Source organism: Miscanthus floridulus, chromosome 6 (genome assembly GCF_019320115.1).
Source record: "Miscanthus floridulus cultivar M001 chromosome 6, ASM1932011v1, whole genome shotgun sequence".
Taxonomy (NCBI): domain Eukaryota; kingdom Viridiplantae; phylum Streptophyta; class Magnoliopsida; order Poales; family Poaceae; genus Miscanthus; species Miscanthus floridulus.
In genome coordinates this window covers 122,407,686-122,420,080 of record NC_089585.1, presented here as the reverse complement: position 1 = coordinate 122,420,080, position 12,395 = coordinate 122,407,686, and positions in this window count along the sequence as shown.

The window sequence follows — 12,395 nt, the reverse complement described above, 5'->3', positions numbered from 1 at the left end:
TTCCCCGGCCTTTCCTGCAGGGTTGGTTGTTTGGTGAGAGATGGGACGGGAACAGGGAATGGTAGCTACGGCTGACGCGCTGACTAGTCGGAGACTGAAACATTTCAGGTTTCCGCGGTCCTGCTCCGAGTTCAGCACATCCACATTCCCTGGGGCCATGTTTAGTTGGGCACATGTTTAGTTGGGCACCGATTTGGCGCCGACAGATTTCGTGGCACTGTAGTACGCACTGTAGTATTTTGTTTTTATTTGGTAATAATTGTCCAACCATTGACTAATTAGGCTCAAAACGTTCGTCTCGCAAAGTACAACCAAACTGTGCAATTAGTTTTTGATTTTATCAACATTTAGTACTCCATGCATATATCGCAGGTTTGATGTGACAGAAAATCTTCTTTTTATATAATGCCAAATTCTAGAATTTGGAGCATCTAAACATGGCTGGATCTCTTTCAACATAAACGCGCTGACTAGTACTCAGAATTCAGATTGCTGTGACTAGTGCCCTCTGCTGCCAGCAGGTACAGTTGTCTTGTCTTGGGCTCCACTTTGTAAAGAGCACTGTAAAATCATCCTTCTGGCATAGTACCACAGAGTAAGGAGTATATACCAGTTAAAATCTCCATCCAAGAAATAACGTAATTATAGCACAGTGTCATATTTTAGTACATTAAATTTGATTAATTATAAATAAAAAATATCAATATTTATAATACCAAATAGACATTATTAGATTAATTACGTAATGTATTTTTATAATAAATTAATTTAAAATCATAAATGTGAATATTATTCACTAGAAACCTGATCAAACATGAATAACTTTTCGTAGCACACAACTCATAGTTGCATTCTTTATAGAGGCAGTAGTTAAGTACTCCCTCCATCCCTAAATGTTTATCGTTTTCGCTTCCCAAAAAACAACTTTAACTAAATATATATTAAAAAATTTAATATTTATGATACATAATTAGTATCATTGGTTAGATATTTGAATCTAGTTTTTTAATAAATTTATTTAGAGACACAAATATTACATGTATTTTTTATAAATCGAGTCAAACTTATTATCACGTAAACCGTAGCGACACATATTTAGGGACAGATGGAGTAACTTCCGCCTGCCATTCATCATTAGAAATGACACTGTAGAGTACGTAGGCACTAACCTGGGCCGCGTTTAGTTCGGCCCCGGATTCGGCGCCGCCGGAATCCTAGGTACTGTAGCGGCACTGTTGCGCACTGTAACGTTTTGTTTTTATTTGATAATAATGGTTCCGTCGTTGACTAATTAGACTCAAAATATTCGTCTCGCAAAGTACAACTAAATTATGCAATTAGTTTTTAATTTCGTCAACGTTTAGTACTCCATGCATGTACCGTAAGTTTGATATGACGGAGAATCTTCTTTTTGCATAGTGACAAATTCAGGAATTTGGAGAACTAAACCTGACCGTTAGATTTCGTCGTGTGGGATTTGATTTCATAACACTCAATAGTACAAATCATAGGTGTCATACCATAGCATTTCTGCGATGTTTCCCACTTAATAGTACAAATCATAGGTGTGTACAGAGAACATAGCATTTCTGCGATGTTTCCCACGAGGACGTATCCACGCATTTAGTGTGGAGGACGACAGTGATCGTTTCTTTTTGCCCAACTGTAAATTAATTAAATTATTAGTAAGCACATGCTACATGTTATCAGGAGTGAATGCACGGTGTAGCAGTGTACGGCGGCACTTATCATGTGTTAGCGATTCATTTGAGAATTTAAACATAATCCATACGGGACCTGCTATACTTCAAGTGCCTAAAATTTTGCATCTAATCAGGCAATGATTCTCATTCATTGGATCTAAATCAGATGGCTTTGGAGTTTCTTCTTCCTTGATTTCTTTCATTTAGTTGTCAAGTGCCTTTAGTTCTAGGTTTTCAGGCGCAATCTAGGAAGCGTGTAAATTTTAATCACCATTTACAACTCCATCTGCATTTACTTTTTTTTTTGTACACCTTCCATTGCTCGGGTGAACGAAAACTGGTCGCTTTTCAATTCTGGTCTACTGTCAGCCTGTTCGGTTAACTGGTTCATATCGTTGCTGGTTCGTAAAGAAATACTGTTGGCTGATTTGTGTTAAAGAAAAATACTCTTCCGGCTGGAAATTTACAATCGTTTATGACAAGCCACAGCCAAACGAATAGGTTGTATATGTATATATAGGAATAGGCGTACAACTTTGTCGAAGTCCCCCTTACCCGTTTTAGGCCACGTTCGTTTATTCCGAAATGGGTCGTTTCGGATGGAACGGAGCAACTTGTATAAAAAATTGAAGTACTTTGTGTCCAGGATCGAAACCTGGTTCGGCTGCCGCCGAATGAGACCTTACTCTTATCCTACTCGCTCTCAAATCATTAGCTAAAAGTAGGATGGGTATTCTTACCGATTTCCTATGCACTTCATCTTGCTTTATTACTTGATAGGCAACGTAAATGGGCACTACTACAGAATCGATTTTTTGGGACGGCTCGTAACCATTTGTAGGGGCGGTTTGGTCAGCCGTCCCTACCGAACCGTCTCTACAATTCATGCATTTGTAGGGACGGTTTTCAGGCCGCCCCTACAAATCGATTCGTAGGGGCGGCTCGTATTATCAGCCGCCCCTACAAATCGATTTGTAGGGGCGGTTCAATCTAGAACCGCCCCTACAGTACGTTTTCCCGTAAAAAATTCAAATTTATAATTCAAAATCGCGTTGCCGAACGTCCCGCGATCAACGTTCCGAACCGCGTTCGCGTTGCCGAATGCCCCATGACCAACGTTCCGAACCACGTTCGCATTGCCCAACGCCCCGCGACCACGACTACAAGCACAAGAGTATTCTATAAACTACAATTACAAGTCCAATTCATAAGAATATATACAACCCATCATTAAATATACAAATTCCATACACATTCTTATCAACGTCCTAGAGCTAGCCTTTCAGTCTCACGAAGGTGTTGGTACTGAGGATTTGTACCTAACTCAGACTCTCAATCATGGTAGGCGCCTCTGACGTGTACAATCTGGTCCAATATGAAGTTGCAAAGGTCGCCGACGAGCTCTAAGAGTTGGTCATCCTTGTATGGGTCTCTTTTCATTCTTTTCTCTTCTCTCCGCTACAAGAGAACAAAGTTTTGGTTTAGTATTTGATACCATGTATGAAGTTTTTATACTACGGGTGAAGAGGTTCAAACTTACCCTTAAGGGGTGTCTCCTGTAGGCACCGGTGTTACTCATCATAGAACATATATAGTATCCACAATGTACACTTTCAGGCCTCTACTTGGGGCACTATGTGTTTTGCATATGAAAATGTTAAGTAATGCTTTTGACAGTCATGTAACGGAGTACTAAAGAAGTAAGTTACACTTACCACACATAGTGTTTTTATAGTCAGCTTTTCCTTCCTTGCTGGATCATGCCTTCCATGATGATTAGTGACATAGAACCTAAATGCCCTGTTCGAATTATTTTAGCAAATACAACTTGTTAGTATCCAAAAGTGAAGGTTACAAGTATGTATATAAATATATAAGCTAATGAGGATTGTCGATATGTATACGTCTTGAGAATCGATATGAAGTCTTTGTGTGTCACCATGTCTCTATCTAATGAATCAAAGACCCATGCCATGCTCCTTCCGACATCGACGGCTATACAAATCCAGTGGTTGCTGCATGGATTTAATCATAGAACTAGATAAGCTCTTTTGCATCGAATAAAATATATCGAATAAAGTTTTAAGTATAGAGTTGAACTTACTCGAAGTTGTATGGTAGCCATATAGTAGAGTGTTGTTGGAGATTTTTGAAAGCCATGGCAATATATGCTGCAACTTTAAGGGACTCTTTCCTTAGTTTCAACGTATGGATGCGCTCTTTCTCCCGAAGAGTCTTTGCAGCAGCTAGCTCATTGGCATCCAGTGTCCACCATTTAGGGTAATTAAAATTTGTTTGGGCTGTAGCTTGAGGGTCTACATACCTGGCTTTCACACTTAGCATTTGATTGACAATGTGCACTTGCATTCTACAAATCATGGCGTGGGTTAGTTACAACAAAATTCAAAGATTACATTCATATCATATCGGGAGGACAAGGACTTACAGGCACCACGTGCGAATTAGATTCATCTCTATTTCTCCTAGGTGAAAGCATGTGTGCATGTCATTGAAGTTAAAGACAATTTTGCCGGCTGGGCTTCCAAATGTGCCGGTGGGGAAGCATGCTTGTATGATATCTATGCTCGTTGGGAGAACACATAAGTACCAATCATGAAACCTTCTCATTCCAAGTGGTAGGCGCTGGATGTTCCGGTTTGGTAGGAAGGGCTTGCCTCTTTCATATGTTTTTGGGCAATCCTTTGACCATTCGATGGCATCAACATTTGGATACTGCTTTGCAATTTGGTGGAGTTTGCTAGTGACGGCCTCCTCAGAACCCCATGATGGGACTTTTTTAACTTGGTTTTCAGGCTTGAACTGGTCATGGGAATACCACTTGGACACCGACGAGACGTCTTTGATCAGAACATAAACTGGCCTTATGTTGATTGGAATCTTCTTTCAAAGTTCCCATTCAGGCACGTCCTTAGCTTCTTGTGCATCACCTTCTTCAGGAGGCACTCGTTGTTCATGTATCGGTTGTGCTTATTGAGAAGACCGTGGCATCTCATCATGCACTTGCTCGGTTCAAGCTAGAGAAGGTTGTGGCATCTCATTAGGCACATGCTCGCTAGGAGGTGGAGAAGAATGTGGCACCTCAGGAATGTGGGGGTCATGAGACGGTGAAAATATCTCCCCGACCTCAACAACTTGCTCCAAATTTGGGAGAGGGGGAGGCGGCGGAGAAGTAGTCAATATAATGTCCCGTTTATGCCAGAGGATGAACTGCCCCATAACATCTCTGAGTAATACCAGCCCCTTAGGAGTTGCGTAGTCTATCCTCCACTACATGAACTTGGGCTTCACTGTATGCACCTCAACCCTAGTGTAGTCTGGCGGTATCTTATTATTGTGGTGTAAGCCACCGGGAGGATGTGCCACACCCGTTGCCACCTCCATCACAGTGTTCTGTCGGCCGCTGAGAAACACCAAGGTGCAACTAGTTAGTTCCCGTATGTGATTGACTAGGGTTGTGGCTGCAGTAGAACCTTGGCTGCTAGGAACTTTTGGAGGGCTGCCAACTAATGCTAGTTCTCCCGATGACGTCACTAATATCCGTGGCTCCATAGATAGTCCTTGCTCCTTCAGCGCCTTCGCAACTAGAGCCTTCACTTAGAGCTTAAGACTAGTCTCCTGGTCTCGGCCATGTTTCTTGTACATGTGCATTTCCTCTTTGAATCCTTGCTTTCAGGTCGTCCTTTTCCCTAGCTCCCTGGTGCGGCCTATGTGCTCCTTATTTCCCAAGCCAAAGCTAAGCTCGTCCCTCTCTCTAGAAGGATTGAATGAGCCCTTCTCCCTGTCTTCAGCATATTTCAGTATCCTTGATACCGCCTCTTGGGTCTCTGGCTTATCAAACTTAAGATTACTGTCGGATGATTCTGTACTCCCTCGTATATATCTAGTTCCTTGAGTGTACCTTCAAATTCGTCACATCGATATTCTCAGCAGCTGCAGCCTCTTCATCCATCTTCCTAAACTGTTCTTCCTTGGCATAGTAGCCACCGGGGCCTAGATGGTGGTGATGTTTATTCCTCTTCACCAGCTCGATGTTACGGGCACTGAGCTCCAATGCCTCAGGTGAAGTCTTCTGAGCCACGAGCTCCTCCCATTGACTAGGAGTTATTTTGCCGAACTCGTTGAAGGGAGTTAACCCCTTTTGGATATACTTCATGTTGAGCTCTGACCTCCAACGTCGGAATGACTCTCCCATCATCCTGATAGCTTTTTTTTACCAATTCGTGGTTACCCTCCGAAAATCTAAAATTGATCTTCAGCTGCCTATCCCATAGTGCATTCTTTGTGTTCTCTAGTACCTCTTTCTAGTTAGGGATTGCTGGGTTCAATTTATCTCTTACTAGGGCCCCGATCGCATTACGGAATCATCCTCTTAATTCCTTCGGCTCAAGGATCTCCCCTGCTGGCCCGACCTATGTTATCACATAGCATGTCTTATCTGGATATAGATTTCCTTTTCTATCCCCTCGTTTCCTCTTAGGCTTGGTAGTCGTGGTTGTGTCTTGAGGTTGTGGAGCAGAGGCATCATGATCCGTCTCTGTGGTTGTTGCCTCTGCTCTCCTTTCCTCTACTCCGTCTTGTCCAGCGAGATGTCATGGACGTCGAAGTTGTCTTTTCTGAGTTTTAGGAGGGACCTGTATATACGATAGGTCAAAGTGTTAGCAGAGGTAACACAGACAAAGCTTTAGCAAAATTTATAAGCTAAGGTTTTTTCCCTACCTCCTCGTTCGGGTCAAAATCCTTGTCCAAATCTTCCTCCGTTGGCCTTCTTCTGGCTTCATGTGGGAAAGGATCCTCGGGACTTTCATATCCCTCTTCTAAGTCATCATCATCATCATCATCATCATCCTCTTCTTCTTCGCCTTCAACAGCCTCTCCTGCTCTTCCTTCTACTCCCCCTTCCTCCTTATCACACTGCTCCTGAGTAAGCATCACATCTAGATCCTTTTCTAACTCGTTATCGAACTGCTCCTGAGTTAGCTGGTCCTCTAGTGCTTGCTCCTCATAGGTTGGGTGCTCATCATGCTCGGGGCATCAGGCTACACTATCTGGTGTCCACGATATTATTTCGCGCTTTGTTCTAATAGATGCAAGAAAGTGTGCTTTAGGTACGCGAGAAGGTATAAGAAATAAAAAAGGGCTATAAACCAAAGTAGTCCTATAAAACAACAATATATCAAAAAAAAGAGTAGTAGCAGTGGTAGAGGCCTCAGAAACATGTCAATCATCATCTGATCTTGAACTTGGAGCATCAAGACATCATAACAGAGAAGAGAGGAGAAGGTAATGTAGGGGCGGCTGCTAATGATGCCAAGTTCCTCACAAGTTCTTGATCATCAGCTCATATTCCATATAATGTATGGACTTGGACAATTTCATCATCAGCAAAACAAAGGAGAGGAGAGATTTGGCAAAAAAAAAACAACAACTGCTTAGCAAACATAGTGCAGCAGCTGATGGCAAAAGATAGGACAACAAGTTCTGGACGAGTCCTGGGAGATTTGGCAAAAAAAGCAACAGCAACCAACAGTTAGCAGCTAGAAGTAGCAAGTAGTAGTAGTAAGTATAAAGTAGTTGAGTAGAGTAAGTGTAGCAGTAGAGTGGTAGTAGTAGAGTGAGAGCAGCAACCACTTAGGAGTAGCAATTAGTAAGAGGAGTAGTAGGAGTAGTAAGAGGAGTAGTAGTAGGAGTAGTAAGAGGAGGAGGAGGAGGAGGAGGAGGAGTAGTGGTAGTAGTAGTAGCAGCAGCAGCAGACACTACACACCAGCAGTATATAAGCAAAAAAATAGAGAAGGAGTGGTAGTAGTAGAGTAAGAGCAGCAGCCACTTAGGAGTAGTAAGTAGTAGTAGTAAGTAGAAAGTAGTTGAGTAGAGTAAGTGTAGCAGTAGAGTGGTAGTAGTAGAGTAAGAGCAGCAACCACTTAGGAGTAGCAATTAGTAAGAGGAGTAGTAGGAGTAGTAAGAGGAGTAGTAGTAGAGTAAGAGCAGCAGCCACTTAGGAGTAGCAAGTAGTAGTAGTAAGTAGAAAGTAGTAGAGTAGAGTAAGTGTAGTAGTAGAGTGGTAGTAGTAGAGTAAGAGCAGCAACCACTTAGGAGTAGCAATTAGTAAGAGGAGTAGTAGGAGTAGTAAGAGGAGTAGTAGTAGTAGTAAGAGGAGGAGTAGCAGGAGTAGTAAGAGGAGTAGGAGGAGGAGGAGGAGTGGTGGTAGTAGTAGTAGTAGCAGCAGCAGCCACTACACACCAACAGTATATACGCAAAAAAATAGAGGAGTAGTAGTAGTAGAGTAAGAGCAGCAGCCACTTAGGAGTAGCAAGTAGTAGTAGTAAGTAGAAAGTAGTAGAGTAGAGTAAGTGTAGCAGTAGAGTGGTAGTAGTAGAGTAAGAGCAGCAGCCACTTAGGAGTAGCGAGTAGTAAGAGGAGTAGTAGTAGGAGTAGTAAGAGGAGGAGTAGTAGGAGTAGTAAGAGGAGTAGTAGTAGGAGGAGGAGTAGTAGTAGTGGTAAGAGGAGTAGTAGGAGTAGTAAGAGGAGTAGTAGGAGTAGTAGTAGTAGTTGTTGTTGTACGAGGAGTAGTAGTAGTATTAGTAGTAGTAGTAGTAGTAGTAGTAGTAGTAGTAGTCGTAGTAGTAGTAGTAGTAGGGAAGAAGGGACGATGGAAAATGGTTAGTACTTAGTATAGTTTCACAAGTAATGTTTCAAGAGACATAAGTCATCACTCGCAGCACCATAGGATGTGTACGGATCTAGGAAACACAAATAATAGCCAGGAAAAATAATCATGTTATCAGACATGTAACCGGTTTATGCGCCAAACAAAGTAGCTATTCTTTTAGCATATAAACAAGGCATAGCTTATGAATGAGCATCGAGCACGTGTTATGACAAATTAATTGTGCAAAACAACAAAGAAGCAAGGAAGACATTTTGAAAAAAAACCAATAAAACATTTAGTGGGAACAATCAATAAGTAAACCTAGTCCAAATATATGTGAATAGGTATCTGGAGTTTGCATCTAGTAGTTTATTTAGTCTCAGGACTGAAAACATTCAACGTGTGCCAATTGTAAAACATCACATGCTTTCAGTTAATCTTGTCCAATAAAGTCAGGAAGTGCACAGCTAAAAACAGCCAACGTACGTGCAATCTTTAGTTTATACAGTTGAGATATCCAACTTATCACAAAAATCTGACCACAGTAAAGCTTCACGACCACTGATAGAGAAACACAGGTGCCAGCTCAAGTTCACTAGTAGAAGTACCAAGTTTCCTCCCAATTTCCATATATTATTTGATAACTAGCAATCCAAGTAAAAAATATGGTTTCTAATCATTGGCTAATAATTTGATTAAACTGAGATTCTTCGTTTTAGCATCCCATTTCTCAGCTGTCAGCACCAATAAATGCAGATAATGCAACACATGGACATGGTACATTATGTTCCAATACTATTGCCATCGCCTATGTATTGATGTGAGACCCACAGGATACCCCGCAAGGGAGAGAGAATATCTAGTCTAACTAGGATTCTTTCCATGTAATCTTAGTAGTAGTACTATTTAGTAATCCTACTAGGAACTCTCATTGTAAACCGACTAGGACTCTGGCCTCCTGACTATATAAAGGAGGGCAGGGCTCCTGGGGAAAAACAACAGAACAACAATTGTATGACACTTCATAATCAATCCAACGTAGAGGCTAACGCCGGCTGGACGTAGGACTGTTACTCGATCAACGATCGAGGGTCCGAACCAGGATAAGTCATTTGTCTCTTTGCGTTCACCATCGAGTTCTGCATACGCTGAAGCCTGAACATACTGCCTCGGGTACCCCCGTGGCAGGCTATCGGTGGTAAAACATCGACAGCTGGCGTGCCAGATAGGGGCTTTCGGCGACTTTGCATCCGAGAGCTCGATGGACCTCGATAACATGATCTTCCCGACGGGATCAACTTTCATCTTCGGCTCATGGATCTGCGAGGCGGACAATTACGGCAAGCTTCAAGGCCATCTCCTCAAAGATCCAGATCATCATGGAGAATTTCCTATTTCAACAACTACGACGGATCAGCTCACCAGAAGATTCGCGCAGCTCATAATATCCGATTCAAATCAGATTTCACGGCTACGCGCATCCGACTCGAATTCAAGTTCCATGTCCAAGATGAAGTTTTATCCGAGTCCTTTCAAGAAACCGAGTTCTTTTTCGGCAGGATTCCAGAGCACAACCCAAAACAACTCGGATTACATTCAGAGTTCTTTCAAGAAGTTGAGTTCTTTTCCATTTAGGCTCGACAATATGGCAAAATCCTATCAAGGACAGTTCAAAAGATCCTTCAATCCAATGCTTGGGATACCACTGACAGGAGCCCAGGAGGGTCTCGTGCTAACGATAACATCGCAAGACTATATCATCCACTGGCCAGGTTCCATTCCTGAAGATAGCGGAACCCAACTAGTCGGCACAACAACAACAGCTATTCTACCTTACCAAGAAGGAGACTCGATCTGCGACATCGAGGCATCTACTGAAGTCATCAGCAACTCCGATAGTATGAAAACTAACACCAATAACAGAACGGCTTATGCACGGGAAGTACTCATGGTTCGACGTCCTCGGTCACCATTAAATCCCCCAGAAGCACCCGATGTCAGGTCATCAGATGAATCAGAATCCAACATATCACCCTTTGCCCAGGGCTACGATGGAGAAACCGAGAGTCAGAAACAAGCTAGAGAAAGAAAAAACAAGTTGAAGCAAGGGCGCCAACACCGTGCTAGGCAGCGCAGGGAAGCCTGGATCAGATATGAGTCAGAGTTGGCTGAATACGACAGAAGAAAATCACAACGAGAAGTCGAAGGAAGACGCACGACAAATACGCCTTACGATAAGATTCGAGAAGCATTAGAAGAACTCAGGGCAACTTCATATCCCGGTGAGAAGTATGAACAGCTCCAAGACTTGCCCCGGTCGACGATCCCGAGAACGCATGAAGAGAGAGCCCAATCAAGATTACCCGCCAGATCAACAACCCACAGGCAAGAAGATCAAAATCAAAGGAAGTCCGCTTTCGAAAGACTTGGGCTAGGTGGAAGCCATAACGGAGAAAGTAGGAAGGAACATAATCAAGGCCACCAATTTGAACAACCAAGAAAGACCAGGAGTAGGGTGCCTACCCAGATAGCCTCGCAGAATTATTCCCATCAAAACAACAGTTAGCCAGAAGGAGGTGCCGAATCCGAATTCAAAGAAGTCGGAACACACGACAGATTCCCCTGTTTCGCGAACTGGCTTGCATCGGTACGATTACCCCACAAGTTCAAACCGTCTAACCACTCTAAGTATGATGGCAAAACCGAACCAAGGCAATAGCTCAAAATATATTCACAATCAATTGAACTAGCCGGAGGAGACGACGATATCAAGACCCTGTTCTTTCCCATGGCACTAGAAGCCATGCCCCTCCAATGGTTCGACAAATTAAATCCAGGATCTATTAGAAATTGGGAGGACATGCAAAGAGCTTTTTGTGAAAATTTCGCAGGAATCATTACACACCCAATCACTCATGCAGAACTGAAAGGACTCAAGCAAAAGGGAGGCGAAAGTCTCGGAAATTACTATCGACGATTCGGCGAACTACGGGCTCAAGTGCATGACATCACCGAACGAGAAGTAATTGAAGCTTTCTCTCACGGAATCATGGCTAGGTGGCAATTTCAAGACTTCTGCAAAGAAAATCCGAGAAACAATGAAGAGTTCAGACGAACAGTAGAAAAGATGATTACTGCAGAAGAAAAAACACGAGAGAGGTTCCCGAATAGAAGCAACCAGGACAACCCGGACAAGCAAAATCATCGAAATAGCAAACATCAAAAAACAAAACGTAGACCAGACAATACTGTGGCAATGGCCGACAAATCAAAGAAGTTTTCCAAACCCAGAAGATATGATGACATTGAAAACATACGTTGCCCATTGCACCCTAATGGGAGGCACACCATCGGAAATTGCTACACTTTCAATGATCGATACACAAGAAAAGATAGTAAGGAGAACACCAAAGAGGACAATCAGAAAAAAGATGAAGACAACCACGAGGACAAAGGATTCCAAAAACCCAGGGGAACGGTAGCAGTGATCTTCTCAGGGGCTCCAGATTGCAGAAGCAAACATCAAGAAAAACTAGCACTACGGACTATCATGACAGCAGAACCGGCTACACCAAGATATCTCAATTGGTCACAGTATCCTATCCAATTTACCAGAGAAGACCAATGGACTAGCGTGGGAAACACAGGCCATTATCCACTGGTTCTAGATCCAACTATTGTTGGTATGACTGTCACCAAAGTACTAATCAACGGGGGAGGCGGACTCAATATCATCTTTTCAGAAACACTAAGGAAGATGGTACCACAACTCGCCGGGATGATTACACCAACAAGTACACCTTTTTATGGCATAGTACCAGGCAAGGCAGTCATGCCACTAGGATAAATTACTTTACCCGTTACTTTTGGAACTCCTTCGAACCACCGAGCAGAGTTTATCAAATTTGAGGTCGCAGACTTCGATTCGTCATATCATGCAATCCTCGGACGCCCAGCACTGGCAAAATTCATGGCAATACCACATTATCCGTACTTACTGCTTAAGATGCCAGGCCCCAATGGTA